Raw genomic sequence first — 22,445 nt, 5'->3', positions numbered from 1 at the left:
TCATCCGCAAACAATTGAATATCTCTTTGAATTTCAGTGACAGTATCATTAATATAAAGGTTGAAAAGTAGCGGTCCCAGCACAGACCCCTGTGAAACTCCACTAGTAACTTTCCTTTTCCCCGATACCCTGCATACGCAACTCTTTGATATCTATGAGGCAACCAAAAGCCAATCCGCTCCACCAACTTAATATCCAAACCCACACGTTGCAGCTTAATTATCAGTTTATCATGTGGTACCCTGTCAAATGCCTTTGCAAAATTAAAAAAAAAAAAAAAAAAAAGATTGCAGTGAATGCATTTCCCTCATCAACCACTCTTGCTACTTTATCATAAAAGTTAACGAGATTACTGAAACAAGAAGGCCCATTAACAAATCATGCAGACCTTCACAGATGTTATTTTCATTTGCCCAGTTTTGTATACAAGCTCTTACCAATTTTTCTAATATCTTAACCACAAAAGCAACAAAGTGGTCTATAATTTGATGCCTCCATTCTCCCACCACCCTCAGCAGTAGCACTATTTCACTCTCCTTCCACTCCCCAGGGACGTTTCTAGTTGCAAGACTTTTATTAAATAGTCAAGGGAGCTGTTAGTTCCGTGCCGACGTCCAGAGTACTTATTATCAGTGGCGTAGCTAGAGCTGTTGCCGCCCGGGGCGGTCCCTGAGTTTTCCGCCCCTCTTAATACACATTAAAAATTCTACAAAAAGTCAAAACGACGTATAGGGAAATAAATTAAAGCACTATGTTTATTTCTGAAGTAAAACTTTAATTTCAACATTCTAAAATGTTATTTTTCTTGCTTTTCTGTTATCAAAATCGTCGATGACGTTGGCGAAGTCTATTTCATAGTAATGTAGGTAATTCTTAATCAAATTTTATTTAGAAAAACTCCTCTCACAACTAGCAATACTTACAGCAATTGGGAGGAAAATTCGCAGTAGTATTACAATATTTGGAACTGAGTTCTCGAGACTATTTTAGAATAAACTGCAAAAGTTCAAAAAGGTTAAAGTGCCGCCCGGGGATGATCGCCCCCTCAGCACCCCCCCCCCCTTAGCTACACCATTGCTTATTATTATATACTGCTCAAAACAATTTAAGGGATATTTTGGTTTTCTTGTAAATTATAAAGTTATAAAAATAATTTACAAATGTAAAACATTTCTTTTAAAATATTTTTAATATACAACAGTGTAGAACATGCAACTGTATACAAAATCATGTTAAGACTTGTCGAAACGTGCCAGTCGTATTAGCATATGGGGGGACTATAAAAGCGTGGCTTGTTGCGCTCACTTCCACAGTGCATAATTGTCACTTCAATTGTAAACTTTTGTCCAACCACGCATTATTTTGTTATAAATGGCAGAGCAACATGATATCCCGGAATCCATGGCTTGGAGAGCCATTGCTAGATTAGAAGCTGGACAAACGCAGCAAGTTGTCACCCAAGCGTGTCGTGTATCTCAAAGCGTAATTTCGCGACTTTGGAATTTCTTTCTGGAAATGTTCGAAATCGTCTTCATGCCATAGGTTTATATGCTCGAAGACCAATGGTTTGCATTCCACTTACTGCAAATCACAAAAGAGTCCGAAGAATTTGGGCATAGGAACACCGCAATTGGACAAGTGAGGATTGGGCTCGTGTATTTTTTAGTTACGAGTCCAGGTTCAGTCTGCAACCAGATAACCGAAGTATCTTGATATGGCGTGAAAGTGGAACAAGAAATAATCCAGTTTGTTCGTGAAAGATCCCAACATCAAGGTGGGAGTTTGATGGAATGGGCTGGAATAAGTATAGGTGGCCATACTGATCTCTATTTTATCAAAAACTGTTCCCCAAAGATATCGCGATGAGATTTTTGAACCTATAGTTCGTCCATATGCTACTGCAATTGGCCAAGAATTCATGGATGACAATGCTCGTCCACATCGTGCAAATTTGGTACAAGAGTAGTTTGAGGAAGAAGGTATTGAACGAATGGACGGACCTGCCTGTTCACCGGATTGTAAACCCAATCGAACATGCCTGCGATGCTTTAGGTAGGCGCGTTTCTGCTCGACTGGTGTCACCACGATCGCTCCAAGAGCTCGAAATTGCCCTCACAGAAGAGTTGGGAAATATCCCACAAGAACTGTTTGATAATCTTATTCGGTCCATGCAATCGAGATGTACCGCTGTTTTGACTATTAATGGAGACCATACGCCCTATTAAAAATTAACAAAAGCGTTTTGGGCTATTATTGTTGTTATTCTTGTTAAAATTATTTCACGCTAAAATGTATAATTTGTTAAATTTATAATAAATATCGATTAAACAATATCTCATCAATTACACCCTATCCATAAGTAAGAAATATTTATTCATGTAGAACGTACCCAATAGTTATAATTATCCGACAGAAACTAAAACATCTTCCAATTGTTTTGAATACTGTACTTTCAAGTCTCAACCAAAGGTAAACGAAACTAGAAGGAACATATAATGAAAATCCCAACTTGGAATGTAAGGAGCATCGCACACAAAGAAGGGGAACTTGATGAACTAAAGAAAAATAAAAGTTGTCAGTTCCGCTGAACGTGGCATCTTGACATCGAGTACAGTGCAAAACATGCAGCCCATCCCACCTTTTATTGTCAGATTTACGCGAACACTCCCTGAATATCGCATATGGTAGGATTCGAAATATGCATGGCACATAAGGCGTCCAAATACTTGTCAACGTCTGTGTGTGCAAATAAACCCACAAATAAAAATAAATATATACTCTATTATCTACAGATGATCAAACTGTATTAGCTACATTAGAAAATGATCTACAGAGATCAGTAAAATTATTAAATGAAATTTCAGAATATAATATGAGAATATCAAAAGTAAAGACAAAAATAATGACTTTCAAAGAAGAAAACCCAATAAGTAAAACAGTATTAGATAATAAAATATTACAACAAGTAAATACTTTCAAATACCTGGGATGTGACTTATCATATGAAAATGAATATAGAATAAAGATATAGACATTAAAATATCAAATTTTGGTAAAGTAAACGGCGTAACAAATAATATATTTAAGCCATCCTGGTACATAAACACATCAGAATTAGACTATATAATGCCCTGTCTAAACTAACTTTATTATATAGAAGTGAAACAGATAAAAAAGAATGAAAAATGGTTTCAAATATCAGAGATGAAATTTCTCAGAAAAACAGCTGGATATATCCCAAGTGGGATCAATAAAACAAGTGAAGAAATTTTACAATCCCTAAATATAAAACAAATTAACTACTTACTATGTAAGTAAATATAAACAAAAATGATCAGAACATCTAAATCGAATGGACAATAGCAGACTGTCAAAAAATACTATACAGATATAAAATAAATGAAAAAAATAAGAATTAGAAAACCAAGAAAGCGATGACATAAGACCAATATTCCTTTCAGAAAGATATATTAGTAATACTGAAAATTATTTACATGGACATCAAAGCATGGCTTCTAAATTAATCGAACGCTTGAATCAGAAAAAGGTGTAGCAGAAAATTCATCTTACCGAATTTCAAAAGAATGGATACAACATCATTACAAGCATCTTTGTTCGACCCACGCTTAATAAAAGAATTAGAAATTCAACACGTAAATACAAGGGAGGTCCAAAAGTAATGTAGGTGTGCAGCGTTTGAAGTGTGAGCGGCCTTCAAACATGTCTTGCATTTGGTCAGTTAAAAAACGCAACTGATTTCCATAAGCAGAAAGCTGAACAATCGACGAATAAATTAGAAATCACAAGCGTTAAAACTGAACACAGGATTAGTACGAGTAAACCAAATTGTCACAGAATTGAACTATGGAGGAGATTTTAGTTTAGGCCTCTAAGGACAGTTGTCAGTAGAGGAGAAAAACGAGAAGTCCTTTACTATGTAAAGCGCTATAGTTGGCCAGCCATTAGTAAAAACAGACTATTCCAGATAATTCTTGCGCTTGTGAGCTATCAAAAAAGTCTTGAATGTTTCATTAAATTGAGAGAATCTCAAAAATTTCTGTGAAATCTTCAGGTAAGCAAATTTGTGAAAATAAAAACCATGTTGAAAGGACATCGTCTTAACTATATAGAAGAGATTCAACCGAATCGCTGGTGGTACTGAATAATATCCATCAATCGCGGTTCCAGCGCTATTTTCCAGTCATGGAAGGGCCACTACGCGCTTTACAGCAGTAGTAAGAAATCTACTTTGAATAGATCTCTTTGAATAGCTCATAAGGTATCAATAAAATTGTTTTAAAAAATTTGCTTAAAACTTTTAAATTGTACCTCAGAAAAACTCAATTTTCTCACACCAGATTTATAAACAAAATATGCTTATTTTGTTTTTATTTTATTCTTATTTTATTATTGAAGAATTTTATCAGAAATTCTTAAGAGAGAAAGGTCGAAATTATTTAATTTTTTTTTTTTTTTTTTTAAATATTCTGCCGTAGACTAACAGAAATAATGTCGTAAGAATATACGAGTTTTCAGAAGAAATCTATGGGGGGGGGGGGGGGGGAGCGAGAGAAAGCCGTTTTCACAGTATGAGATAACTTTTATATTCTTAAGACTAATACATAAATAATATAAGAATATACAGGAGTATATACATTTCCAGAAAGAAATGTCTCTGGGGAAAAAAAAAAAAGTAGCAGAGAAAACATCTTTTTCTCAGATTATATATAATGCAATGTCTGAAAAGATGTCATATATTCTAATAAAAACTGGAGTGACAAGTCATAAAATACAATCTTTGAATCGGATGGCCGTTTAGGTATCAAGCAATCCATCCATCTCTTAAGTGTAATGGCGATGTATGGTGTGGGGGAATGAACATCATACTGAAAATCTGGAGAATATAGTATTATTACCCACGCTGGGGTAGTTCGATGGAATGGATTCAACTAAGTATTAACACAATAATTCACAAAATTCAGAATGAAGACGAGACAAACAGTCCGACTTCGCTACAAGAAAAAACCGAATTATCTGCATTTATCAACATTTACTGGACATACATGAGAGTAGAATCTATAATCGAAGCGAACAGTGTACTATGATTTGTGAAATACTCAGGTGCTCTAATCCCCCCCCCCCCCCAGACACACACACCCTTCAACATAATATCTCGTTGGCGTGGCTGTATATCAACGTGCTAAAGAGAGAGAAGATAAATGTATGATTTTTTAAGGTAAAGATAAGGCCTACACGTAAAATGATTAAAACTACCTGGTTTGAACATGAAACATTTTCTTATCTACTACAACAATTTCCAAAGATAACTCTTTCTGACATGCAAGCATTAGCTTTGCTTAAAAGCCGATCGAAATGAAACAGAAGACAATGCGAATAAAAAGGTTAAAAAAAATCAATGGGCCACTGCACGAAGAATACTTCTCGTCGCCTTGTTCATAAGGCCTTAAATACAGCTTCCAGGGATAATTTCTTGTTCTGACACTGCTTTGAATAAGCTCTCCTTACATTGAGGAAGTAGGATGCATACTTGTAACTTGAATCAATAGGATTGCAGAAAGAAGCATGGAATAATGCCTCACGAGATTATAAAATAACTGCTGAAATGAATATTTCCAGGTCTTGAAAATATGAACACGATCAAAACAATACACTTAAACAATATTTAGCAAATTAGAACATGGAATATTTTCCCCTTTATATCATAACTAGCTTGATACCAGTGCTTCGCTACGGCATTTAACTACTATAAATCCATTTTGACTCCAATAAACTTTCCTTTGATTGCAATGAAGAATTCAAATTTAGCATAACTAAACCATGTCAGACAACATCCTGTAATTATTAAAAAGTCATAGTTCCATCGAATGACATGACCAACACCGCAATCGTGTTCAGGTTGAAATTCCTTTAATTTGATACCTTCACATTATATTTTTAGACGTACATTGAATTCAAAATTTATAGATTTTTGTCATTTAAAAGCGATCAAATTATAATACTTCTGGGTATATAACATTTTTTGTTTTATAAATTCTTATTTTTGTTTTTTGAAATGGTTTTGTGATATAAAATAGCATAGTGCCAGTGCTTCTCAAAGGTGTTCACAAAAGTCAATGAAAACTAATAAAGTATATAGTTTGAATAAAGCGAAGCGTGTTGATGCAGAAAAACGATGAAATGAAATGAAATTAATCGTTTTCACTACTTAAGGACAAAGAGGTTCTTAAGTAATGAAAAATACCTACGACATTTTCCCCTACTTAAGGACCTCTTTGTAGACCACACTAGTGGTTCTTCCCTCAGGTGCTAGGATCATCACGCTGCCAGATGAGCTCTCTGGAGCAGGCCACGTAGAACTGCCCATGTAAGAAGCAGTCCTTCAAGTCAATCCCTGCCACCTTCAGCGAATGTCTCTGAGACTTGTTGAAGGTCATATCAAAGCAGAGGGGGGGGGGGGACTGCAGCCTCTTGAACTCGAAGGCTATCCCCGCGCACAGCCAGTGAACACTATGGCTTCGATGAAGTTCCTATGGAGGGCATTCACTCGCAGCCTGTTACCATTGCAGAGTTTAGGGTTGAGGTTCCACAGCAACATCACTGGAGCCCCCCACTTTGAGAAGAAGCTTGTGGGGTGTGAAGCCAGGAGGGCTGAGGAACTCCACGGGGTAGTGGACCGCATCATCATCATCTGTTTGCACCACTGAGTCTACAGACCTGTACTGTATTTCTGCCCCTTCGAATGAGTCAAGTAGAGTGTCATTAATGACGGCAACCTTGTCGTTCTTAGGGGGTCAGAATGGCACGCTCGCACAGCCAGTACATAGACTTCTTGATATCGGCGATATCAGGATATATCCTGGCTGTGAAGTATGCTAGGGTCGTCACTACTGAGCACAGACCTGCAGGGATGGTCACCTTACCCTCGGACTCGGGATACTCTCCGTCCTCTATTTTGAGTAGGAGTTCGGAGAATTGCCCATCACCTCCCAAGTGGATCCTAATGTTCTTCCTGACAGAGTTTCTAGATGAGGACCACAGATACAATGTCTTGACACATGCCTTAACCTCGTCAGCTCGAGTTCCCCCTTGGCACTACTGACAGAGTCTGCTGGAAGTCTCCAGCCAGAAACACACTGACTCCCCCCTCCCATCACTGCCCCTGATGTCTTTGAGGGTTATGCTTAGTGTCTCAAAACTCCCCTTGTGCACTATGGTGCTCTCATCCCAAACAATGAGCTTCCAGTCCCGCAGCACTTGGGACATGTTGCTTTGTTTTGAGATTATGCATAGGGGTGTTTCTGCATGGATGAGGTTGAGGGGATGCTCAAAGGAAGCATGGGCCATCTTGCCTACCTCCAACAGCATAGAAGTGATGCCAGAGAATGCGACAGCCAAAGCTATGCCACGATCATTCCTTACCTTCACCAGGAGCAAGTTTATGAGGAAGGTCTTCCCAGTACCACCAGGAAAGACCTGCCCAGCACCTGCCAATAGACAGTGAGCTGCTCATCCATCAGTGAACCCTCATTATTCGACACCACTTGTGCCAAGACATTCTTGTCAAAGCTGGTCTCCCTCAGATATTCCATTCCCTAAGACTCCTTCAGCCCTTGCTGAGGCAGGCCATACTGTGGCAAGCTGTCCTCCCAAAGCCAACACTGCATCCTTAATTGGCACCAGGTGTTGTACACCTCGTCCATCACCTGCTGCACTGCCTTGCAACTCCCTCTCCACCTCTGCCACGTGATGTCCTCTGAGAAACTTTGTACTTCTCCCAAAGACTCAGAGGATCGGAGAGTTGACAGAACACCATCACTGTGAAGAGCTCCCACAGCTTGAAGGGAGAATCACACAGGCCAGTGTCCTCTAAGGTAGTGTCCCAGTGGGGTAAAATGTGTTTTCACGGATTACTCAATATATTCTAGGCCTGATGAGATATCAACTTGGTTTTGGCTTACAAAGGTTACCCATACAAATGCTTAAAACATAATTCAGGATTTTGCCTTAATCAACCCCTAAAGGGACGAATCTAGATTCAGGGTTGAACCCTTGTATCTCCTGTATTTGTTGAGTTATAACATTCTTTTTGGCATATAGGTGTCTTTTTAAAATCGTTAGGAAGTGTTGTAACGGTTTTTTAAAATTTCACTCCTAAAGGGGTATTTTTTATTTGAAAGAGGACGTTTCTCCGGTGCTTCCCCCCCCCAACAGTTGCCTTGCATGTAGACTGGAATGTGGGATGAAGGACACCATTCAGAGTCTTCAGCTATGAAAAGGCCGTTGGGCTTCAAACTTCGTAGCAGCAGGTGGAGATGATAGCACTGTGTTGTTTGGGTGGATGGTGTACACCCTTCCCAGCACATGGTCGTTCTTCATTCTTGGCCAGGCATCAACATCCTTCCCCCGCTTCCTTCTCATGAACTTTTTATTCTTCCACACAAAGTAAGAAGGAATCTCAGAGTACACTGTAGGAGGGTTTTTGCAAAATCGTCAGTTTTGCATAGTTGAAGAAAGCCAAGAATGTTGTCTGAGGATTGTTGAGATTCTCAGCCAAGTTGTTGGAGGAAGTACACATGCTGACCATTATTGAGGTGAACAGTGGGATACCTCTCATGTATGGGGAACACCAAGATCCTCCAAACTGCCTCCGAGCTGTTAATGTACTGCCCACTCTCATACAACTTCACCTCATCCTTCTCATTCTCCAGGGAAAAGCCGCTTGGTCACTGCCCTTGTTCCCATACTTGAAAATGTACTTGATGAAACTGAGAGTTGCATAATTCCACACTGATGTAAGCATCGAAAATACGTGACAGGACAGGGATATAGGACACCACCCAGTGGTTACTGCTCTATCCCATTGATTTCTATGGTGAAGTGAAGCCAGTCAGCTGGAGACTCCAATACTGCAAATATCCATCGTCTACTGTCCGAGTCCTTGAGAATTGGCCAGGGATACCTCTTGATGCAGCTACCTCCTTTCATGCAAGGCGAATTGTGGTTAAAGCTGCCACAGGATCCATGAATCATGTTGGCCTTGACGATGTTGTGGAGGAGAGGCTCTTGCTCAAGGTCAGGTATTTTGGCACAGATAACTTTGTTGATGTCAGGGAAGATGCGCTGCTCTAGCCACAGCAATATGTGGATGTGAGGCAGACCCCACTTTTGCCACTCCCAGAGTACATGAAGCATTGCACTCCACAATGACTGCCCTTGTTCAAGAGAGCCATCTTCTTCACCTTGAGATGGAACACCCTGGCTGTGGTCAGGGTGTTCCATCGGGTGACTATCGTGGGACTTTTGCCCAGGTAGTAATGCATCTGTGATATCATTCCACCCGGGGTTACAGGTGAAAGTGATGAACAGATCAGGATGGTCTGTCAGGATGGCATGTCATGGCATCTTGAGTCCGCTCATGCATGTAGCGAGGGACCTCCTCCTTTCACTTGAGGGCACTGCAGTGCTGGCACTTGTGGCTCATGGTACCCAGAGCTAGTGCTGTGCCTCATAAGCCACGTCAGGATTATATGCCATGCCTGAGTAAGCCTTGACCTTCAAAGGAAGTTCCCACCTTTCTCGTCATTTCCAGGATTGCTTGCTCATATCGAGATTGCTGCTCTGTGCACCACAGGTGATCTTTCTGGTACCTGGCCATCACTGCTCTGTGCATCTCAGGGCTATTTTGTTGGTACTTGGCCACTGCAGGATTACTTTGCACATATTTCCTTAAGTTGCTTCCTCCTTTTAGTGTCGGTGTATCTGGCACGATATTTGCCAGGAGCCTTCCTGGGGGACAGGAAGAAGTGATGGCTGTGAGAGGTGTGAGGCAGAGTCGGACTGAGGGAGGGGTGGTCACTTCAGGTTCATGTGGCAAGAAAGGTCCTGTGTGTAAAGTGTAGCCTCCTCACAGGGTGACCTTCAGCACCGAGACTCTCATAGAGCTCACCATTGCTTTAAATCTCGAAGACCAACTCGAACAATTTCCCAGCAGCCACCAGCTCGCATAAACCACCATAAGAGTCTGGACACGTGAGTAAAGTACTCAACAGAGCTAGTGTACTTGTCCCTCCCCTCAGTCATGGAACATGATGGAGAACTCCTCCCAGTTGTCCTCCACGTGCCTCACGATTAGCTCAAGCACATCCCTAGCCATTAGCTGAGTATCATTCATGAGATAGAAGAAGAGTCGGAACAGGCAGGCTCTGTCTCCTGTGATGTGGATGATAGTGTGAGGCACCATCTCCTCGTTAACATTTAAAAACTCAATTGCCATACTGACTTAAAAAAAAAAGAGAGAGAGAAGAGATAAAACGCACTAAAAAGTGAAAAATAATCCTTTCTTAAATATATGAATTTAAACTTTTTGGAGTCAGCGCCAAATTTAACGCAAACTAATTACATAAATTTTCAATTACATGATAACCTATTTAAGAATTAAAAATGGAAAGGCCCCAGGAGAAGATGGAATTATTATAGATTTCTTAAATCTACAATAATTCTTGGGAGGAAGCCCTGTCATCAAACAGTTGAGTAAACTCTTCAATAAATGCCTAAAACAGAGAGAAAAATTCCGAAAAATTGGAACAATTCACTTCTAATATTAATTTTTAAAAAGGGCAATGAGGAAGAAATTAAAAACTACAGACCTATAAGCCTACTCCCCACCATATATAAAGTTTTCACAAAAATTATAAATAATAGAATAAAATCTAAACTAGAGGGAATGCAATCCTGTGAGCAAGCTGGATTTAGGAAGAATTACAATGCTTTGGACCATATTCACACATTAAGACAGCTCATTGAAAAATCAATTGAATACAATAAACCCTTATGTCTGCTTATATAGACTATGAAAAAGCATTTGATTCAGTTAAAACATCTGCAACACTAAAAGCACTTGAAACTCAGGGAACTGAGTAACCATATATTGAAACACTAAAACATATTTACAATAATGCAACTTCTGTAATTAAATTATATAAAAACAGTGAAAAGTTCCCAATATAAAAAGGCATCCGGCAAGGCGATACCGTATCTCCCAAATTATTTACAGCTGCACTAGAGTTTCCCAATCAAGGTCTTTAGAGGCCTTGATTGGGAAACAAAAGGAACATAAACGGAAAAAGGTTGCATCATCTGAAATTTGTAGATGATATTGTTCTAATAGCAGATAATCTTGAAGATCTGGAAGAAAGGCTAAATCAGCTAAATGAAGCCTCCAGAGAAATTGGATTAAAAATAAATAGAGAAAAAACAAAAATAATGATGAATAAATACATAAACCATAGAACTATCAAAGTTGAAAACCATAAAATAAAACAAGTTATTTCATATGTATATTTGGGCCAATTGTTATCCTTTGAGGAGTGCCAAAGAAAAGAGATTGAACGAAGAATTCACCTTGGATGGATGGCTTATGGGAAAATGAGAGACATATTCAGAAGTGACATCCCTATGAGTCTAAAAGGAAAGCTTTCGACCAGTGCATACTTCCTGTCCTAACATATGGAGGAGAAATATGGACTTGAACAGAAGCCTTAAACAAAAAGCTGAAAACAACACAACATCGCATGGAAAGAAGTATGCTAAAAATAACATTAAGAGATAGGAAGACAAATATCTGGATAAGATCTCAAACAGGCGTCATGGATATTGTAAAATACATTAAACAGGCTAAGTGGAGATGGGCTGGCCATATTGCCAGATGCAGTGACGGGAGATGGAGTAGAAAAACAACAGAGTGGAGACCAATGGATGGAGCAAGACAAAGAGGGAAACCGAGTAGAAGGTGGAGAGATGAACTGGAACAAATTACAGGAGTGAGATGGACGGGAGAGGCAGAAAACCGAGTGATCCGGAAAATCATGGGAGAGACCTTCGTACAGCAGTGGACAGAACCAGAAAGTTGAAGAAGATAACCTATTTAATTGTTGTCGAATATTACTAAAAGTTCTGAAAAGAACTGATTCAGAAGTATGGGAAAATAATTGAAACACATGTAAATTATTCACAGAATACTCATATGCATCCACGGATTTAGCCCCTCAGCCACTCATACTTATTAACATAAGTCACTTATGCCGCTAACACGTTGCTACATGTCTACTCGCCACCTAGCGGATACAGGCGTAACTACACAAAATAAGGTATGTGTACTTTCATCAAGAATAAACATATTTATTAATGAATGTATGAAGTAATGATAGGTAACTTCCAATACACATACTCACTTTTTTGTTAGTTTAAGTACGATAGCTTATAAACTATAATTTGTATAGAGTTAATTTGCGTTAAATTTGGCGCCGACTCCAAAAAATTTAAATTCATATATTTAAGAAGGGGATTATTTTTCCCTTTTTAGTGCGTTCTGTCTCGCTCTCTTTTTTTTTTTAAGTGTTTTATTTTTATTTTTAAGTTTCTTAGCTTCGTTGTTTCGTTTTTAAAAATACAGAGATAAGCCTACCAAAAAACTGTTAGGGGACCACTGGAGAAACGTCCTCTTTCGAATAAAAAAATACCCCGTTTCTCTTCAGGGGTGAAATTAAAAAAAAAAAAAAAATCGTTAAAACACTCTAAAGATTTTAAAAAGACATATATGCCAAAAAATAATGTTATAACTCAACACAGGAGATACGAAAGATTCTATAATTCAACTCCCGAATCTAGATTCACCCCTTTAGGGGTTGAATGGGGCAAAATCCTGAATTGTGTTTTTAAGCATTTGTATGGGTAACCTTTGTAAGCAAATGCCAAGTCGATATCTCATCGGTCTAAGAGATATTGATCCGTGTAAATACATTTTACCCCTTTTCACCCCCTTAGGGGTCGAATTTCTAAAAATCCCTTGTTAGTGGGTGCTTACGTCATGGAAGGAATATACTCCCCTAATTTCATGTTTCTAGACCCATGGGTTTGGACTGGGCGTTGATCAGTCAGTCAGGACATTTGTTTTTATATGTATATGTTACCGCTAAAGTGCAGAAATCAGTTATTCTGCAGATTATCTAGGTATTGTGCAGATTAACTATGGTGATCCGTTAATGTGCGGAAAATTGTCAAATTACCTAGGTAATCTGCACATTACCTACTAGGCACTCGTTAAAGTGAAAATAAGATCTTTGTTGGAATAACAGCAACGTTTCTGTATGTTTAAATTAAGATAATGTTATTTATTTATTTTTTGATATCTAAAGAATCAAGTTAATACAATCAAACAATCAACAAATTAGTTGATAGAATCAATCATCAATCAATTAATATAATACAAGGAATCAAACGGTTTAAAATATTATTACAATTAAGAAAAAAAAACATATGATAAAATTATGTTTACTTATTAAAAAACCAAACTAAAAGTGGAGGGGAGGGGGGAAGGAGTAGGGAAAGGAAATGAGAGAAACAAACTTTTGAACTTTAACGATACGGAAGCCGTTAATGTGCACATTACCTAGGTAAAATGCGGAAAACTCTTGATTATGCACGTTAACGGAGCAAATCAGTTAATCTGCAGATTAGCTAGGTAATGTGCACATTAACGGTTTTCGCACTTTAGCGGTAACATATATAGAGATTGAAAAAATTAGGGTACAATTTTCAGTATATTGCCAATAAAAATACGTAATTATTAAAACTTGACGATAGTAATATTAAATTTTCTTCTGTACGTTTACGTAGATACGGAGACCACGTCACCATATCCAGTCAGGAAAGTTTTCGTCATGTTTCAGCGCCAACAATACTGTATATTGCTTGTCGCAGAACCGAGTTAAGGGTGATTTTATGGCAGCGCCTGAAATGGAAAGTCAAGATCAGAAGGCAATTTACAAATCAACAAAGGAACGGCTGTTATGGAAAGAAAAATGTTCATTTCGTAATGTGTCAAGGAAACTAAAAATTTTAAAAGATTACAGTATTTATTATGACAATTAAAATTGCCACGATAAATTCTGTAAAACATGTACCCAGAGATATCCTAGATAGTACTTGGAGGAATTTTAGTCAACTCTGTATTAGTTAGTTGTTTTGGAATTGCGGCCGAATTAATAAAGGCCATGAGACCAGTACATTATGCTAATTGCGCGTTTTCGGGATGAAAAATCCGATTTTTCGATAGGAACGCATTTCTCTTCACTATATATTCCTACTAAAACGAGGACGATAAAACCAGCATGAATAGTGTTGGTTACAACCATATCGACGGAGCTGTGCACAAAACCAGTGTGGAGAAAATACTATCCTCATAAGTAAAGACCGAATTAAGGGGTCGTTGTCTATTTTGTTTTACGTTAGTGGATGCGTGGCGTACGAAGTTGTTATTCAGGATTACAGCTGGAACAACTAAGGCTGAGACCAGGGTATTAGTCTGTATGTGGTTCGTTATTCTTCCGGTCGGTTGTTTACCTATTTTGCAGGATGAAAAACACCCACCTCTGTATCAGATGCATGTGCTAGTCACTTTTCTTCGCAATCATTACAACTAGGTAATTAAAATATTCTGCATTTATCTATTCCAATTAACGTAAGGCTGCAGAGCAGCACTCGCTGATATCCTTCAGCGAATACAACTGAGGGATATCAGCTCGGGTTTGACCGGAAGTGTGATTTAGCTCTCAAAGGGTTCTTAGAGAGTGTAATGAGGGGGGGGGGGGGGGAAGGAGGCTTCACAAGGGGTGGCGAATATCGACCGGGCAGCATCTTAGGAGTGGTGGTCGGAGTAACAGAGAAGTTGGTTAAGGCCAAAACTACACGATATTGCTGAAATTTGCAAAGGAGTGGATACCGCCAGAGCCAGCGCTAGGGTCTTTGACGCCCGCATGCAATTTCTATCTAAGCGCCCCTATAACGATCCGGGAGTGTGGTTCTTTTACGATAATAAAAATTTAAATTATTTGAAATTTCTTAAATAAATCTTGCCAGAACAGCCACACGTTGGTTCGCTAAATGTAACGAACCGGGAGTGTTGACTAGGCAGGATAATCGTTAAAAACCCGTATATTCAAAAAATTCTCAAAAGTTAAAGCAAATTTTGATAAAGCCACTTCACTTTAATCGTTGAATATAATGATACAGCTGAATATAATGATATAGCCTTCTCACCGACCCGAATCGCTAACAAAATTAAAATGAATTTTAATTAAAGTTAAAATTTATTTGAACTAAAGTTTAAAAAATTCTTGCATTTTACAAGTTACTAAATTCTTAGTAACTTGTAATAATTTTTATAAGTGGAACTATCTTTTAGAAAAATAAAAGAAACTCAAGATAGATTGAGAAAATAAGAAAAGAATTCAGAAATAATTAGAACATTTAATATAAGTATTCAAAAAATGACATCTTTACAGAATAACAGAAAATAAATTAAATTACATAAATATACTTGAAATTTGTTTTATTAAAATTTTAAGGTTTTTGATTTCATATTCAATTCAAAATTAGAAATAATGGTCTTAACGTCTAATTCCGCACATATATCATTTTCAATAGCTATTAAAGCCAAACTAACAAGCCTTTTTTGTGACATACTTGTTCTTAAGTAGGTTTTAATCAATTTCAACTTGGAAAAGGAACGTTCACCGCTCGCTACACTAACAGTTAAGGTTAATAATATTCTTAAAGCAATTGAAAAGTTAGGGAAAGATAAATTATTGAACACAATAAAATTAAGAATATCGAAAGGGCTTTTGAATATTTAAATTATCCTTCCGAAAAATATCTCGGAAAGCACATAACTCGTCATATAGTTCTATTGCATTTACGTTTTTATTGTCGCAGTCCTGAGCCTGTGTAGCTCGGTGGATGTGGCGTTTGCCAACCACCGCGCTTGGCCGCACGAAGGAAGACTTGGTTTCGAGTCTAGTCGGCGACTAGAGGAAATTTTTCTAAGCCTTTTTTCGACCGGTTCCCGAGTTAGTCGATCTCTGGCACGGGCAAGCAGGTTTTTCCTCCCGGAAACTCGGGTTTTTCGTCCTGTAAACTCAAGAAAATCGACCGTAGAACCCACATTATTTCAGACATTAAATATATTGTGTTAGGGTTAGGGACCATGAGATGGCGGCACATTTGAGCCGTCTCTCTTCACTGAGTACCGCTTAATTAGTGATAGCCTTGGGCCATCTATCTCTAATTGGTACCAGTGGAGATTGAACTGCCCACTCAGTCTCCAAAAGTTAGATAGGGCTAAATGGCCTCGCCTACTCCCCGTATACGGGAAATAAAAAGGCGTTAGCTGATTTTTTTTTTTTTTTAATTTGTCGCAGTCCTTCAAGAGAATCTCTAAATCGTCACAAATTTTTCGTAAATCTTCGTTATTAATTTGTAGTAATCTATACAAGAAATTGAAATTATCATATCTTTTAGTTGTTCAAAACGTTCCATTAATGAACACATTGCAATTGTCTATTGCAACGTCTAGAAGTGTATAAAACACATTCACTCTAAATTTATCTTCTGGCGATTGTGGCGTTTCGTCATGATGCTCGTAGTCAAATTGTCGTGTCTTCTTTCGTCGTCGAACTTCCGTACCAGTTTTAAATTCTTGTTCTCCATCCACCTCTTCACTCAGTTATTTCGCCGTTTTTAGAACTTCTTTAAAATTTGTATCTGATCGATACTCTCGTAAGAATATTTTTAAGTTTTCGATAGATTCTAAAGCAAGTGTAATCTTCATATTTTTGTCTTGAAGCATTTTACTCACAGGGTTTATTGTTAAGCAAATCATACCAAGTTATAAGAGAGCAAATAAATTCGTAGTCATTTATTTTAGCACATAATGTTTGTGCTTCATGATGAGTTTCTTTATTAAAATTTTCATTATTTAAAATTTCAAAAAGTGCATCATAAATTTCTCCTAACTCGTAGAGGGCGGATTGCATTAATTTTACTTTCCCATCGCGTTTCTGATGGCTGTTTCAATGTTTATTTTTTTACGAACTTTAAAAGGATTGTCCAACGTTTGTAAGAGAATGAAAAGAATTGTATATTTTTTGAATAATTGCAAAAAAACATTGTATCTGCATTCACTTTGGCTGCATCGTTAATGATTAAATTTAGAGTATGAGCAGCACATGGCACGTAAAAAGGTAGAGGATTTTTGTTCAAAAGCAAATTTTAGAGCCCATATTTGCCCGATTGTCATACCCTTGATCTCGCATGTCTTCAATGGGAATGTTCCATTTTTCCAGTTGTTCCACATAAACCGTCCTGTGGAATCTGATATATCTGCAAAACCTAAAACGTTTTCCCTGATCTTGACAATTCCATTGTCACAGGAAACAAGGCGAATAATAATGGTCATTTGTTCTGTTTTACTTGCATCAGGTGTGAAGTCTAAAATTATGGAATATTTAGATTTTCGAATTGATAATAAAATTGTATCCCTGATTGCGTTACTTAAAGTTTTCAATATTTCATTTCGACTGTCTTTACTCAAATAGTGTACTCTATTGTTTCGTTGCAGGGTCCTTTCAACATGATTTTCCATAACGGGATCAAACTTCCCAAACAGCTCGACTAATTTTAAAAAATTGCCGTTATTTCTTTCATATAATTTATCAGATGATCCGCGAAAAGCTAAATTTCGGCCACCAAGGAATTTTATAATTTCAATCAAGCGTTCTAAAACACTCGTCCAATGTTTCTTTTCCATTTCATACATGCTTTGAGTCTGGAAATCAATAGTAGTTTTGTTTTTTTAAATTTTTATCAAGTTCCTTCCATTTTAAGAAATTTTTCATGTGAGTTAAACAACTCACATGAAAAACATGAAAACAACAAACAGCTCGACTAATTTTAAAAAATTGCCGTTATTTCTTTCATATAATTTATCAGATGATCCGCGAAAAGCTAAATTTCGGCCACCAAGGAATTTTATAATTTCAATCAAGCGTTCTAAAACACTCGTCCAATGTTTCTTTTCCATTTCATACATGCTTTGAGTCTGGAAATCAATAGTAGTTTTGTTTTTTTAAATTTTTATCAAGTTCCTTCCATTTTAAGAAATTTTTCATGTGAGTTAAACTAGTCTCATGTCTATGTAAAGTTGTACTTACATTTCTCCAATCGTTATAACTCTACAAGACTCAGTGGGTGATTCAGTAGGTGCGACAAGTTTGCAACAAAAGCAAAAAACAGAATGTAAAGTTTCGGAATAAATGAGCTATGTTCTTGGCACGAGCTCCCGTTTTCCATTTTTCTATTATAATACGTGTCGCCAAATTTACGACCATATGTATCTCTGGGATATATTATATTTTTATTTTGAACAGGCCCCATTACAATTAAAACAACTCGTAATTTTTCATCAATATTTCCCCGTTCACCTGGATCTTCTAAATTCACAGAGACCAACAATGTGTTAGTTTCGTGGTCAACTACAACTAAATCTTGTTGTAGTTGACTAAATCCTAACTATTTTTCATTTAAATTATGTTCAATAGTTGCAATAGCACCTCCATGCAAACTGGATGATGTGCACGGTTCTTCAACCCTGATTTCTGATGTATCGAGTTGGTTACAATCTGCATCAGAATATTTTAACAAATTTATTAAGAGCCCCAGTTTGTTTCTTAATATCTGCTTCTTTCGCAGCATGACGCTTATGATTTTGTGCACCGGATAACCTTTTTTTAAATTTTTGATTCCATTTCTATTTTATACCCACAAGAAATTATTACACAACACGACACAGACGAAATAATAGTCCGCACTGCGCTACTGTCAGTAGCCTACTGAGATACCATATGACTGGTTAACTAGCAACAAATGTTTTGTACGAAAATTCGTTTCTGCGCATAAAAACCGTTCACCGTTTCACTTTAGTTAGACTGCAGTAGACACAACATTCTGCAGGCAAGCATTTAGCCTGCTCTAGCTGCAAAATTGTAAACAGCCGGCTGTTCAAAGAGACGGCAATATACATTTTTTTTCTTCAATTTTTATTCGGTGTATACGCCTCATTTATTTTAATATTGATCATTCTAAGAATTTTTTTGTTTTTATGATAAAAATTAACTTATGAACCGTTCCCTGGCGGCGGCGGCGCCCCCATCGTAGCGGCGTTCGCATGGTCGCTTCCGTCGGCCCTGGATACTGCATAGAACTCTGTTACACAAACTGAAGCAAATAGGTTTAGATATGAAGCTGGTGACGTGGATAGAAAAGTGACCGATGGACAGAAATCAGAGAGTAGTTTATGGAGGAGTCTAGGAGAAGGCCTGCGACCAGCGGTATATCACAGGGCTTTGTACTCGGCGCTGCTGCTATTTAATTTGTACATTAATGATATAGGAAATGGGCTGATGAAAAACATTCAGTTGTTTGCCAGTGATGTAAAACTGGAAAGAGCATAATTAATAAATACGTAGAGATCTTATAAGATAATTTAAATAGACTAACAGTGTAGGCAAGGAAGAATGTCTTAATGCGACAAATTGTAACATTGAGATGAAAAAATTACTAGTGGCGTACTACATGGATGGAAATGGTTTGCTGGTGGACTGGGAGTTAAAGTTCGGATGTCATGTTATAAAGATGGCTAAAATAGCTCATAGGATTATCTGGTTACCGAAGAACATTGTCCAGATACAGCCCCATCCAGACACCGGGGTTTCTTGGGGATGTGAAGGAAGTGGAAATAATCCAAACGTGAGTAATCAAGATGATGACAAGACTAAGAATGCCTCTTATGATGATTGAATGAAGATTTGTGGGTTACAAAATTTGTTGTAGGCGGAAAAGGGAGGGAGGAATGACAGAGATGTGGATTACTTAGAAGGTTTTATAGAAATTGATGTAGAGGAATTTTTCCAGGTACTTAAATAGGGTGAGAACCATGAGTCATCTCTGGGGAAACTGAGTGAGAGTGTAATGGTTCACGGACAATTCATTGCGAGGAAAATTCGCTGAAAATGTTATCGCTAGAAAACTGAAATGACATTGCATTGATACCAATATATGAAAAGTAAATGCAGTGCAAGATAAATTTCACAAAATATATTTTTTTAAAAGTATTTATGTATTATTTGTTTACATTTTAATTAGATTTTCATATTGTTATTCTTATACAATGAAAGTAATATATTAATTGATCGGCGAGTTTCCAAATTTCTGTTTCGTTGTAGGTTTTATTCATTTTAACTTGGTTCGGAAATCCTGCTCAAATTCCATGACCAAACATGGAAACAACTCAAGGCCTCCAAATAAGCAGTGCTGGTCTCACATCAGACGATGAAATTCATCTTATACCTAAAAACAATTACAAACATCCGTGCCCATTGCGAGTTTCGAATCGGCAGCTCATTGGTGGGAGAGGATACTCTAACTAGTCGGTGGATAACGACATATTTCTGATTACAGTTTATTTCTGAACGGTTCACAAGAGAAGTAATTAATTACTTATTTCACTTTGAGATCATACATCTCTCTCTCTCTATATATATATATATTTTTTTTTTTGACCCAACATTTTTTATAAAAGAATTAGGCATATCTCAGGGCCAAGTTAAAGGAAACCATGAAGCTGAAAGACAATAAAACATATTCAGAATATAAATTTATTATTCTACTTCTTAACAAAGAATTGAGATAACGTAGTTTGGTGGAAATTCAGTTTCTTTTTTTCATACAACTGATGGTATGGCCCTATTGCCTATTCTACTATTTCTGCAAATTTCACTGCTCCTCTCTTCATCAGGGTCAGCTTCTAAGCATTGCTACTTAAAAACTTCGATTGTACGAAAAATATTTTCGGATTGTTTCTATGAAATCTCTTTGAGTTGTCAATGATTAAATTTTCTTCATATTCTTCAGGATCTTCCAGCTGTGCATCTAAATTTAGCAGGTCGGAATCACTCAATTTCCCAGAATGAGATTTAATTAACTTAGATTCATTTGAAAAACCTCTAAAATCATTTGCACAATGTGGAAGGATGGGCTTCCAAACGTTTCGCATATTACTAGCAGTAATTTCATTGGACTTTGAGGTTTTATAACCAGGCTGAGATTTCGCCAGAGAAGTCTTGGAAGGCATTCGCTTCCAAAAAAAGGCCGGTTTCAGCGACATTAAATATTTGTTGGTCACATTAGCCCCCTCTTCTTTCACAATTTTCTTCAAAATTTCTGGATAATTTGCGGCCGCTTTCTTATCTGCACTTGCAGCTTCGACTGTGATTAGAACATTATGTAGGTATTTATATTTATCATTCTTCTTTTTACTGGTTGCATACTGAAAGAACTCTGTGGTATTGATTTATTTATTTTTCTTGAACTAGGTGCAGCTCATACTGTACTACTACTAATGATATCAACATTTATATTACCATTCATCCATTTTACACCCACTTTATTTATTCTCATAATTCTTAATGCTGAATAAATTTTACTGCTTAATTATAAACAGCAACAACAACAAAAACACTTTGTAATAAAATGAAACTTCACATAAATGCATTACCAAAATGAGCACTATGAAACATCATTTACTGTGTAGTGGGTGCTGGCGCCATCTATTGAAGACATTTTGCAGTAGTTTGAATTAGTTAGCAATCAATTTTGTAAGCACTTTTTTTTTTTTATTTCCACTCCTATGTGAACATATTAGCATGTGAATTTTTATGCATCCAATAAGTTTATTTTTACTTATAATGGCAGGATTTTGGAATTGCACAAAATATGAGCAGATGTCCTCTGAGAGTGGAGACTTTGGAAAGCAGTGGCATTAATGATTTTTAAAGCATATGGTGTAAGGTAGAGGTGGGCAAGACAGGATATTTATTATTATTATTATTATTTGACACCTCCAGGGAGTCCAAAGACTCATCGAGGGAGAGTGTGCCAACAGCATCGAACAATTTCCCCCTTCCAACTACTAACCGCGCTCAAACTTACTTAACTGAGCCATTAGTAGCAGAGGCTCTACCAATCGACCAACCTTTAGTGGGGTGTTGCTACAGACCCAGGAACACAGAGGGTGGGGACCAGGCAATGTTTAGACAGCTAAGTTTGGCAAGTGCAAGAAGAATGATTGTTATGGGAGATTTTAACTACAGTAGTATAAATTGGAGAGAGGAAGATGCATGTAGCAATAGGGGAATGGAATTTCTAGAATTCTTCAGGGACAAATGTCTTAGGCAACATGTAACAGAGGGAACAAGAGGTTCAAAAGTTTTGGATTTGGTTATAGCATCAGAAGAGTTGATAATAACTGAGATGATATCTCTCCCACCAGTTGGAGAGAGTGACCATATGGTTTTGACTTGGAAAATGAATAGACATGCAGGCGTATCAAAGAGACAGGAACATATGTGGAATTATAAGGCAGGTGATTATAATAGTCTAAGATGTCAACTTGGGGAAGTTTCATGGAGGGAGGAATTGGAAGACCAGGATATCATTAGTGCGTGGGAAATTATGAAAGAATATTTGTTAGC

The 22,445-nt window shown here is 37.4% G+C and overlaps 1 protein-coding gene across 1 annotated transcript in view; it reads right to left on the bottom strand.

Moving 5' to 3' along the window:
* Nucleotides 1-22,445, bottom strand: part of LOC150106481 (protein neuralized-like) — a 174,262-nt gene that overhangs the window by 110,591 nt on the left and 41,226 nt on the right. The gene's annotated exons all lie outside the window — the stretch shown is intronic.

Source organism: Typopeltis vanoorti, chromosome 5, assembly GCF_054136105.1.
Source record: "Typopeltis vanoorti isolate ZY-2024b chromosome 5, IOZ_Tvanoo_1.0, whole genome shotgun sequence".
NCBI lineage: Eukaryota > Metazoa > Arthropoda > Arachnida > Uropygi > Thelyphonidae > Typopeltis > Typopeltis vanoorti.
Note: the sequence above shows the minus strand (reverse complement) of the source record. Positions and strands in the feature narration are given on the sequence as shown.